This window comes from Ranitomeya imitator, chromosome 5 (genome assembly GCF_032444005.1).
Source record: "Ranitomeya imitator isolate aRanImi1 chromosome 5, aRanImi1.pri, whole genome shotgun sequence".
NCBI classification, from domain to species: domain Eukaryota; kingdom Metazoa; phylum Chordata; class Amphibia; order Anura; family Dendrobatidae; genus Ranitomeya; species Ranitomeya imitator.
In genome coordinates, this window is record NC_091286.1 from 415,234,643 (window position 1) to 415,247,663 (window position 13,021).

Sequence of the window (13,021 nt, forward strand, 5' to 3'; positions counted from 1 at the left end):
TGGCGATCCTTTTGTGCTAGGATGGCCATTGATTTGTCTTTTTCCTCGGCTTTCCATCCTCAGACAAATGGCCAAACTGAACGAACTAATCAGACGTTGGAAACATATCTGAGATGCTTTGTTTCTGCTGATCATGATGATTGGGTGTCCTTTTTGCCGTTGGCTGAGTTTGCCCTTAATAATCGGGCCAGCTCGGCTACTTTGGTTTCGCCGTTTTTCTGCAATTCTGGTTTCCATCCTCGTTTCTCTTCAGGGCAGGTTGAGTCTTCGGACTGTCCTGGTGTAGATACTGTGGTGAATAGGTTGCAGCAGATTTGGACTCATGTGGTGGACAATTTGACATTGTCCCAGGAGAAGGCTCAACGTTTCGCTAACTGCCGGCGCTGTGTGGGTCCCCGACTTCGTGTTGGGGATTTAGTTTGGTTGTCGTCTCGTTATGTTCCTATGAAGGTTTCCTCTCCTAAGTTTAAGCCTCGTTTCATTGGTCCGTATAAAATTTCTGAGGTTATCAATCCTGTGTCATTTCGTTTGGCCCTTCCAGATTCTTTTGCCATCCATAATGTGTTCCATAGGTCGTTGTTGCGGAGATACGTGGCGCCTGTGGTTCCATCCGTTGACCCTCCTGCTCCGGTGTTGGTTGAGGGGGAGTTGGAGTATGTGGTGGAGAAGATTTTGGATTCTCGTGTTTCGAGACGGAAACTCCAGTACTTGGTCAAGTGGAAGGGTTATGGTCAGGAGGATAATTCCTGGGTTTTTGCCTCTGATGTTCATGCGGCCGATCTGGTCCGTGTCTTTCATTTGGCTCATCCTGGTCGGCCTGGGGGCTCTCGTGAGGGTTCGGTGACCCCTCCTCAAGGGGGGGTACTGTTGTGAATTCTGTTTTCGGGCTCCGTCCTGTGGTCATGAATGGTACTTCGGCTGGTTCTGTCCATGGACTTTCTCTGATGCCTGTGGGTGTTTCTGAGTTTCCTTCCACAGGTGACGAGGCTAATTCGTTAGTGGGCTGCTCTATTTAACTCCACTTGGATCCTTGTCCGATGCCAGCTGTCAATGTTGTAGCATTGGTCTAGTTCGCTCCTGGATCTTCCTGGTTACCTGTTTTCTCCAGCTGAAGCTAAGTTTCGCTTTGCTTTTTTCTTGTTTGCTATTTTTTCTGTCCAGCATGCTTATGTGAATTCTGCCTTGCTTGCTGGAAGCTCTGGAACGCAGAGGGGCGCCTCTGCTCCGTTAGTCGGTGCGGAAGGTATTTTTCCCTGCACTCTCTGTGTGGCTTTTTTTAGGGTTTTGTGCTGACTGCAAAGTGACCTTTCCTATCTTCTGTCTGTTTAGTAAGTCGGGCCTCTCTTTGCTAAATCTATTTCATCTCTGTGTTTGTGATTTCATCTTACTCACAGTCAATATATGTGAGGGGCTGCCTTTTCCTTTGGGGAATTTTCTCTGAGGCAAGATAGGCTTATTTTTCCTATCTCTAGGGCTAGCTAGTTCTGAGGCTGTGACGAGGCGCCTAGGTCATGATAGGAGCGCTCCACGGCTATTTCTAGTGTACGTGATAGGATTAGGGATTGCGGTCAGCAGAGGTTCCACTTCCAGAGCTTGTCCTGTATTAATGTGCTATCAGGTCTTTTCTGGTGCTCTAACTATCAGGTCCACTATTTGTTCTAACCACCAGATCATAACATATGCCCTTCTGTAAGATGGTGGGGACCAGGACCTATGTCATCACGCTGCCCACACTCTGCGTCCACCTTCATTGGCTGAGAAATGGTGCTTTTTGCGTCATTGAAACGCGACTTTGGCGCGAAAGTCGCGTACCGCATGGCCGACCCCACACAGGGGTCGGGTTTCATGAAACCCGACTTTGCCAAAAGTCGGCGACTTTTGAAAATGAACGATCCGTTTCGCTCAACCCTACTCGTCCGTATTCTACGCTAGTGTGACCCTGGCCTAACTGAGGCAATTGAGGTCTGCAGTTCTTCGGATTTTGTTGTGCAGTCTTTTGTAACCTATTGGATGAGTCGACGCTGCACTCTTGGGGTAATTTTGGTCATCCGGCCACTCCTGGGAATGTTCACCATTGTTCCGTGTTTTCGCCATTCCTAAATAATGGCTCTCATTGTGGTTCGCTGGACTCCCAAAACTTGAGAAATGGCTTTATAACCTTTTCCAGACTGATAGATCTCAATTACTTTGCTTCTCATTTGTTTCATAATTTCTTTAATCACAGCATGATGTTTAGCTTTTGAGGAATCTTTTGGTGCACAGTACTTCACTTTGTCAGGCAGGTCCTTTGTAAGTGATTTCTTGAGAACAGGTGTGGCAGTAATCAGGCCTGCGTGTGACTAGGGAATGTTAACTTAGCTTTAGAGATGGGCGGACACCTGAATGTTCGGGTTCGGCAGAACAATTACAAAAAGTTCGGGTTCGGGTACCAGAACAGTACCCGGACCCAAACCCGGACTCCATTCACTTGAATGGGGGGCCCGATCATCCAGTGTTTGCTGCGCTGTAATGTTGTTATGATCAGGTGATTCAGAACCACAATGGACCTAGTGGTTAAGAGCACACAAAGTGACCTGATAGTTACTAACATAGGACGAGCTCTGAGACGTGGGAACTCTGCTGACCGCAATCCCTAATCCTATCATACCACACTAGAGGTAGCCGTGGATTGCGCCTAACGCTCCCTATGCAACTCGGCACAGCCTGAGAAACTAGCTAGCCCTGAAGATAGAAAAATAAGCCTACCTTGCCTCAGAGAAATTTCGCAAAGGAAAAGGCAGCCCCCCACATATAATGACTGTGAGTTAAGATGAAAATACAAACACAGAGATGAAATAGATTTTAGCAAAGTGAGGCCCGACTTACTGAATAGACCGAGGATAGGAAAGAGCTTTGCGGTCAGCACAAAAACCTACAAACAACCACGCAGAGGGGGCAAAAAGACCCTCCGTACCGACTAACGGTACGGAGGTACTCCCTCTGCGTCTCAGAGCTTCCAGCAAGCAAGAAAAACCAATATAGCAAGCTGGACAGAAAATATAGCAAACAAAAGTAGCACAAGCAAAACTTAGCTTATGCAGGGCAGACAGGCCACAAGAACGATCCAGGAGAAAGCAAGACCAATACTGGAACATTGACTGGAGGCCAGGAACAAAGAACTTGGTGGAGTTAAATAGAGCAGCACCTAACGACTTAACCTCGTCACCTGAGGAAGGAAACTCAGAAGCCGGAGCCCCACTCACATCCACCAGAGGAAGCTCATAGACAGAACCAGCCGAAGTACCACTCATGACCACAGGAGGGAGCTTGACCACAGAATTCACAACAAATGTGCAAGACAGCAAGGTAAACACTCCTTCTGATCAGCGGTGAAATCATTCCCGCTGATCAGAGAGCGACTCTCGCGCTGCTAGCGGGGATCTCACCGAGGTCAATGCAGTTCAGCCCGGCCGGGAAAGGAGACTCAGTGACCAGACGTAACCTCAATGATGTCAACACCGGTCACTGAGGCAGTTCAGTCACCAGTGGTTCTCAGCCTGGATGGTCGCATCTTGGCACTGTCTAAGTTGAAAACTGTTTATCCTCCAAACATGAATTATGGCGTGGGACAGAATGACAGACAGGTATGGTATAGTGTTGTTTTTTATTTTGGTTTTCTTGCAGGAGATCGAGGGCTTTGGTGGAATTAGGCAAGGTTGTACATATGGTTTAATTAAGATTATTAAAGGAGTCTGTGTCTTTCTTTCAATTAAATGACTTTATTCTTGCTGTGTCTTTATTTACCATATAACTATAGGATTAGTAATGGATAGGTGTCTTAAAGATGCCTCTCCATTACTAAGCCACAACAGGAGGAAAAAAAAGGAAGAAAAACCTCTACTATTCTGGAAAAACACAACAGAAAAACAGGCAAAGGTGCTTACCTGTCTAGTCCTCAAATCAAATGCGCTATCATGGTGCAGAAGGCCCAAGTAAAGATGGCGACTACACAGGTGCGGTAATACGAAATGAGACAGCCAGCCAACAATCAGGAATTGGCCGCTTGGCACACCAGTGCAAATAAATAATCTGCAGCAGTGTTCACAGAGTATACACAGCATCTGAATCATAGCCTATTAGTAACACTTTGTAAGTTGTCTCCTCTGTTCACAAGGGATCCATTACAGCTCGCACTGGGCAGCCCGCTACAGGGTGTTACTGATAGGCTATGTGATAAACCACAGTTAATTTATGCTTTAACTGGGGGTGCAAACACTTCTTCGTGTTCGGTTTCAGATGCCATTCGCCCTGCTTGAAGCACAACACCCACTTGTGGGCATCGGGCATACCACCCTCATGAAGTCTGTTTCCGACAGTTTGATCAGACACTTGGATGTTAGTGGCTTTCTGGAGGTGATTTTGCAGGACTCTGTCATTTCCTTTTCTGTTCCTCCTTGCACAAAGGAGGAGGTAGCGGTACAGTTCTCCTACTGCCCCTGCCATGACTTCTGATATCTGCTCCAAGTTCTGGACACTGTACTGACAGATACAGCTACTCCTATTGCCCCAGCTCGCACAAATGTGCCATCCTGGATTAGCTGCCTTACCTGAGCAACTTCTGTGGGTTGCTTCCCTAGACACCGCCTCATGTTACTGTTCCTCTAGGCATGAGAGCAATGACAAAATGCAAAAGTAACCAAAATTACAGCCAAAAAGAATGAGAACAGAGAAATGGTCTTTGGTCACCACATGCAGAAACACCTCTTTTTAGGTATTATACAATTGTACCTCTGCAGCCTGTTAACGTTGTAAAATTATGCAGCCTGACGAAGGTTAAATAACGTCAAGCTTGTCTTTTTTTATCCAGCCTCATAAAAAAAACTAAATAAGAAGTGATCCAAAACTTTTACATATTCGAAAGTGATGTGAAAAAAAATTGCACAGATAACGATGCATAAAATAATCCCTATACAGCTCTGAAAAAAAAAAAGATATGGCTCTCAGGACATTATGCAAATAAAAAAATATATATTTTTGATATATTTTTTATAAAAAATGATTTTCTTGTGCAAATGTACTAAAGTGTAAAAACAAATTATTTAAGTTGGATATCACTCTAATTGTACTGACATATACAATACAATCATATAAATATTTATCCCATATTGTGCCATAAGAATAAAAAAAAACATATCTGAATTGCTGGATTTTGCACTACTTCACAAAAAATGAATTGTAAAAATGATCAAATAATGTTATGTACACAAGAATGATACCATTGAAAACTACATCTTCTTCAGCAAAAAAGCTCAATTGGCAGAAAATTGTAAAGTGTATAACTCTCAGAATATAGCAACACAAAAGGAAATATTTTTTCTTTAAACAGTTTATTTTTTGGGCAAAATTAATAAAACATAAATAAAACTAAATACCTTTGGCATCACCATACTTGTGCTGACCCACAGAATAAAGTTAACACATTATTTGTACATCATGTGATTGGTAAACAATATAAAACATAAAAAAACAACAGTGGAGCTGCTGTTTTTTTCAATTTCTTGTAATAAAAAGTTAATAAAAGATAGGTAATAAGTAGGGATGAACAGATACGTGGAAGTTCGGGTTCTGGTACCCAAACCAAACTTTATTTCAAAGTTTGGTTTGGGTGCTAGAACTGTACCCAAACTTGAACCAGACCCCGAACCCCATTGAAAAGAATGGAGTCCCAAACTTTTGATCTGTAAAATTCTCTCCCCTGCTGGACTTCCCTCGGAACTCCGAACATTGCAACAGACTTCCATGATAAGGCGTTTAGCACTGGACACTATCTGTCTGGTACAAACCCCAAACATTTAAGTTTACTCATCTCTAGTAACAAGTGATATGTACCCCAAAAATGCTGCCAATGACAAACACAACTCATCCTGAAAAAAATCAATCCCTTATGCAGCTAAGTAAAATAAAAAAAAATACTAAAGCTCCTGGAATCTAGCAATGAAAAAAATAGCTGTGTCTTAAAGGCACAATATGGGTACATACCAATTTTTTACTTTTTTGCTGTTAGAATAAAGTTGACATATGGAATATAAATTTCAACACATTAGAACAATATTTAAAAATATATGAAAATATTATGGTTATTCTCTTTATTTTTAATTAAAAAATACAAATCATAGAGGCCTATTTATGCCACATAAATATAGAAAAATATGTTACAAAAAACCCCAATGTCATAATTACTTGGATTTATCAAACTTTTAGAGAGTAACTTATTATTTTATATAGTCACACATACTACATTTTTTACATTTAGCTGTGTCATTAAGTGACCAACAGACCTGGTCCTTAAGGAATTAAAGGGGTTGTCCTATAAACAATCTTGTAGATTGGTAATAAATGTATAATTCATGAAGACCTGGCTGCAGAAACCTCCACCTAGGACAGAGAGCCCAAAGTCTGATGATTAAGAACAGTGTGGTTTGAAGTGCGTCACCTATGCATACTTTGTAGTGCCCCCTTCTTTCCTCCACATCTGACGAAATAATCCGTCCATGTGCGCTGGGTCTATTTGATCAGGGACGGATTATTACGTCAATCAAAAGATATTGTATCTTTAAATAAATATTTGTATGAAGAATATATAAACAATAAAAGTACACATATTTGCTATTGCCGCGTCCGCAACAACCGGACCTATAAAACTGTCCCACTAGTTAAGCTCTTTAGTTAATACCATATAAAAAAACAAAAATCGAATAATACGCGATCAAAAAGAAGAGTATAAATAAACATGCTACCGCTGAAAACAACATCTTGTCCCACAAAAACAAGTTGCCATAGAGCTACATAAGCAGAAAAATAAAAAAGTTGTAGCTCTCAGAATAAAGCGATGCAAAAAGAATTATTTTTTCTATAAAATAGTTTTTATTGTGTAAAAGCACCAATACATAAAAAAAAAAGATATAAATGAGGTATCGCTGTAATCGTACTGACCCAAAGAATAAAACTGCCTTATCAATTTTACCACACACGGAACAGCATAATAATAATTGCTGTGTTTTGTTCATTCTGTCTCCCAAAACTCGAAATAGAAAGTGGTCAAAAATTGTCACGTGCCCAAAGATGGTACAAATAAAAGCATCAACTCTTGCCGCCAAAAAATAAGCCCTCACATGAATCTGTGGGCGAAAATATGGAAAAGTTATAGCTCTCTAAAAATGGTGATGCTAAAACTATTTCTTGCAATAAAAAGAATCTTTTATTGTGTGACAGCAGCCAAACATAAAAACCCAATATAAGTCTGGTATTGCTGTAATCGCACCGACTCAAACAATAAAATTGCTTAATCACTTATACCACATGAGGAACAACATAAAAAATAAAAACAATTTTTCACCTGCAGTTGATTTTTTCATTCTGCCTCCCAAAGATCGCAGTAAAGCTCAACGCATATTTATCCTGCCCTCTGCGTCGAGCACTACAACTGGGGTTTCCATGTAAATCTCTGAAATACCTGATTCAGACAGAACCTTTGTCGGAATATTCCTTATAATGTGGTAGATGGAAGCACTGTGGATGCCATCTGACCTGTGATTCGGCGGTGTCTGTCTTTTTAGGATTGCATAAAAGTGCTGTCGGCCACAGTTTTGCACAGTTCTGAAAAGAAGGACACCGCTGAACAGAGGCCAGACGTAGTCCAGAGTAACTCTGCTGCCTCATTATAGTGAATAGATACCTCAGGTGATTTATCTGAATCATGTCACTCGGAGATTTAGATGGAAACCCAAAGTAAGTGGTCAGTGTAGAACGCTGGATAAAAGCTTCAACTCAATCCACAAAAAAAGGAAGTACCTTCTCAGGTCTGTCATCTGGTAACGGGAATATAGGGGGCGTACACGTTTCTGGTAGTACAAAGGCTCTGGAAAAGCGAAATGGCTCCTCACCTGCCAAAAGAAATTCAGCAAGTTCTCCAATCTGAAATCCAAATGCCCCCTCCCTTCTGAGCCCCAAAATGTACCTAAACCACATAAAGCGTCCACATGTTTGGCATTCCTGAAGTGATGAGAGCCCCCCTAACTTACCGGTGCATGTCTCCAGAAGCACGGTCAGGGTATAATGTACTGGTGACTGCAACATACTGGTCACTACAGCAGCAGTTCGCAATTTTCACTTGGCAACATTCATTGCTACTTGTTTCTGGAAAATACTCCTGGAGTCAAAATCGGCACTGCACCTGTAGATCAATTCCCAAAGGGGTATAATTTTCAAAATGTGGTCACTTCAGGGGGGATTCTGCTCTTTTGGCCGGGTGCTCTGTTTATGGAGTCCGCAAACTGTTCTAGGAAAATCTGTGCTCCAGTAACCAAATAGCACTCCGCTACTCCCAAGTCTCTCCGTTTGGCTAAGTAGTACTGTACAGTCACATATAGGGTATTGCCACATTCAGTAGCAATTGTGGGATAAATTATGGTGCCATTTTTGCATTATTCATATGTGAAAATGTAAAATTTAGGGCTAAAACAAAAATTTGGTGTTAAAAATGTAGTTATTTTTTCTTCACTGCTTAATGGTATAAAATTCTGTGACACACCCCTTGGTGTCAATATGATCCCTGCACCCCTAGATGCATTAATTGAGAGGTGTAGTTTGTAAAATGGGGTCACTTATGGGGAGCTCTGCTGTTCTGGCACCTCATGGGTTCTCCCAGTGGGCCATGGTTCCTGCAAACCATAAAGTAAAATCTGGCGCTTCTTGCCTACTGATCTTTGCACTGTGCCTGAAAAATATTTCCCGATTAAATATAGGGTATTGGTGCACTCAGGAAAAAATTGAACTCAGTTTGTTGTAAAAAAAATCCTATTAACCCTGAGAAAAATTAAAAACTTGAGGCTAAAACAACATTTTTTGTGAGGAAACTGTGATTTTATTATTTTCACGGCTCAATTTTATAAACTTCTGTGAAGCACCTGAGGGTTCAAGGTGCTCATCACCATGCATCTAAATACATTCCTTGAGGGGTCTAGCTTCCAAAGTGGGGTCACTCGTTGGGCATTTCCACTGTGTAGGCACATCAGAGGCTCTCCAAACGTCACATGGCGTCCGCTAATGATTCCAGGAAATTTTACAGTCAAAAAGTCAAATGACGCTCCTTCCCTTCCGAGCCCTGCCATGTACCCAAACAGTAGTTTTCTCCCTTATATGGGGTATCGGCGTACTCAGGAGAAATTGCACAACAAATTATATGGTGTAAATTCTCCTTTTACCCTTATGAAAATTTAATATTTTGGGATAAAAACATATTTGTGGGGAAAATTAGATTTTTTTTTATTTTTACAGCTCAATGTTATAAACTTCTGTGAACCACCTGAAAGATCAATGTGATCACAATACATCTAGATCAGTTCCCTGAGGGGTCTAGTTTCAAAAATGGTGTCACTTGTGGGGAGTTTCCACTGTTTTGGCACATTAGAGACTCTCCAAACTCGACATGGGGTCCGCCAATTGTTCCAGCAAATTTTGCATTCAAAAAGTAAAATGGGACTCCTTCCCTTCCAAGCTCTGCACCCAAACAGCGGTTTTCTCTCTCACGTGGGGTATCAGCATGCTCAGGAGAAATTACTCAACAAATTTTGGGGTCCATTTTTTCTTGTTACACTAGTGAGGCTATGTGCCCATGTTGCGAATTTCTGTGCGGAGTATTCCACTCATTTTATGAAAAATCCACAGGTAAAACGCAGTGCGTTTTAGGTGCGGATTACCCGCGGATTTACCACGGATTTGCAGCATTTTTTGTGCGGCTTTCACCTGCATAAAACACTGCAGAATCCGCACAAAGAATTAACATGCTGCAGAAAATAAACTGCAGCATTTCCACGCTGTATTTTCTGCAGAGTGGGCACTGTGGATTTGGTTTTCCATAGGTTTACATGGCACTGTAAACCTGATGGAAAGCTGCTGCAAACCCACAGCGGCCAAACTGCTGTGGATCCGCAGGCAAATCCGCAACGTGTGCACATACCCTTAAAATAATTTTTTTTTAATCTGAAGTAATTTTTTTGTTAAAAAATGGTAAATGTTCGCTTTTTGCTCACATTTCAAAAATTTCTGTGAATCACCTGATGGGTGAATTAAATTCTTGAATGTGATTTTGAGCACCCTGAGGGGTGCAGTTTTTAGAATGGTGTCACGTTTTGATATCTTCTATCATATAGACCCTTCAAAGTGACTTCAAATGTGATCTGATCCTTAAAAACGGTTTTGTAAATTTTGTTGGAAAAATGAAAAATTGCTGGTCAACTTTTAACTCTTATAACTTCCTAACAAAAAAAAAAATTTGGTCCCAAAATTGTGCTGATGTAAAGTAGACATGTGGGAAATGTTATTTATTAATTGTTTTGTGTGACATATCTCTGTGATTTAAGGGCATAAAAATTCAAATTTGGAAGATTGGGAAATTTTCTAAATTTTCGCAAAATCTCCATTTTTTTCACAAATAAACACAAGTCATACCAAAGAAATGTTACCACTAACATGAAGTACAATATGTCACAAAAAACATTCTCAGAATCATTGGGATCCAGAGTTATTGCCTCATAAAGTGACAGTGTTTAGAATTGTAAAAATTGGTTCGGTCATCACTGTACAAACCACCTTGGCAAGTAAAGGGGTTAAAGATTTTCTATTAAATGTGAAGTTTGGATATTTTTGGGATTGCTGGATTTTTCCCCTTTCTTTTGCACTCGACTCAGTTACCAACTGGGATTCTATTTTCTGTGCAGAAGACAAGACTTCCATCAGCGGAAAAATGAGTTTAGATTTTTTTTTTATAATAAAATACTAGATAAAATAATAATAAAAAAAGTTTTACACCTCAATAATCATACTGATATGGAGAATAATCATTTTAACAGTTCATATTTGCCACAAAAAGAACCCCATAAAAACTATGGTAGAATTTAGGCTTTTTTCACCATTTCATTTCACCCTACATTATAGGATAAAGTGAATAGTATCATCAAAATGTACAGGTCTTCACACCAAAAACAACTCCTCAAATGGCTGCTGACAAAAAAATAAAAAAGTTAAGTAAAAAGGAAAAAATAAAACTGACTGTGTCACTAAGGATTTAGGCATGAATTATTAGTAAAGATGGGTGGACACTAGGGTTGAGTGAAGCGGATCAGACAAATTCAAAAATTGCCGACTTTCGGCAAAGTTGGGTTTCATGAAACCTGTCCCGATCCTAGTGTGGGATCGGCCATGAGGTCGCCAATCTGCGCGCAAAAGTCGCGTTTCGTATGATGCTTTCAGTGCCATTTTTCAGCCAATGAAGGAGGACGCAGAGTGTGGGCAGCGTGATGACATAGGTCTCGGTCCCCACCATCTTAGAGAAGGGCATTGCAGTGATTGGCTTGCTTTCTGCGGCGTCACAGGGGCTATAAAGGGGCGTGCACGCCGACCGCCATCTTACTTCTGCCGATCGTAGCATAGGGAGAAGTTGCTGCAGCTTCATCAGAAGAAGGGACATAGTTAGGGAGGGAAGATTAAGCCGCGAAACTGCTTGTGCTGTAGTGATTTCCACTGTCCAACACCACCATTTGTTTGCAGGGACAGTGGAGTTTATTTTTTTGTGCATCAGCTCTGTAGCTTATTAGGCTGCCTTATAAGGCTCCCTGATAGCTGCATTGCTATTTGTACGCCGCTGTGCAAACCAACTGCTTTTTTAAAAGAAAAATCCTGTTGCTCCTTTCTGCACAGTTATCTTGTTTATTTGTCCACACTTTTGTGTGCAGCAGTCCTTTTTATTGCTGCCATACTTTTCCTGAGATCATTGTAGGGAGATTGAAATTGTACTACAGTCCTTGTATTTTTTCATATATCTTCCAGCCACTCTCTGCCACTTACATTGTGTTGTTTTATACACTGGGCCTGAGTTTTGGTTCAGTCTCCCCCCAAAAAAGTGAGATTCAAATTCTCACAAAGTGGATATACTTCAGTCCTGTTAGTTTGTTGTATGTTAGCCAGCCACTTTCTGCCACTTAGATTGCATTGTTATGTACACTGGGCCTGAGATTTGGTTCAGTCTCCCCCCAAAAAAGGGAGATTCAAATTCTCACAAAGTGGATATACTTCAGTCCTGTTAGTTTGTCGTATATCAGCCAGCCATTTTCTGCCACTTACATTGTGCTGTTTTATGCACAGGGCCTGAGTTTTGGTTCAGTCTCACAAAAAAAAGGGAGATTCAAATTCTCACAAAGTGGATATACTGTACTTCAGTCCTGTTACATAGTTACATAGTTATTAAGGTTGAAGGAAGACTATAAGTCCATCTAGTTCAAACCATAGCCTAACCTAACATGCCGTAACATGTTGATCCAGAGGAAGACAAAAAAACCCATGTGGCAAAGAGTAAGCTCCACCTTGGGGAAAAAAATTCCTTCCCGACTCCACATATGGCAATCAGACTAGTTCCCTGGATCAACGCCCTATCAAGGAATCTAGTGTATATACCCTGTAACATTATACTTTTCCAGAAATGTATCCAGGCCCCCCTTAAATTTAAGTAATGAATCACTCATTACAACATCATACGGCAGAGAGTTCCATAGTCTCACTGCTCTTACAGTAAAGAATCCACGTCTGTTATTATGCTTAAACCTTTTTTCCTCCAAACGTAGAGGATGCCCCCTTGTCCCTGTTTCAGGTCTATGATTAAAAAGATCATCAGAAAGGTCTTTGTACTGTCCCCTCATATATTTATACATTAAAATAAGATCACCCCTTAGTCTTCGTTTTTCCAAACTAAATAGCCCCAAGTGTAATAACCTATCTTGGTATTGCAGACCCCCCAGTCCTCTAATAACCTTGGTCGCTCTTCTCTGCACCCGCTCCAGTTCAGCTATGTCTGTTAGTTTGTCGTATATCAGCCAGCTACATTCTGCCACTTACATTGTGTTGTTTAATGCACAGGGCCTGAGCTTTGGTTCAGTCTCCCCCAAAAAAGGGAGATTTAAATTCTCAACAAGTTTATATACACCTTCTA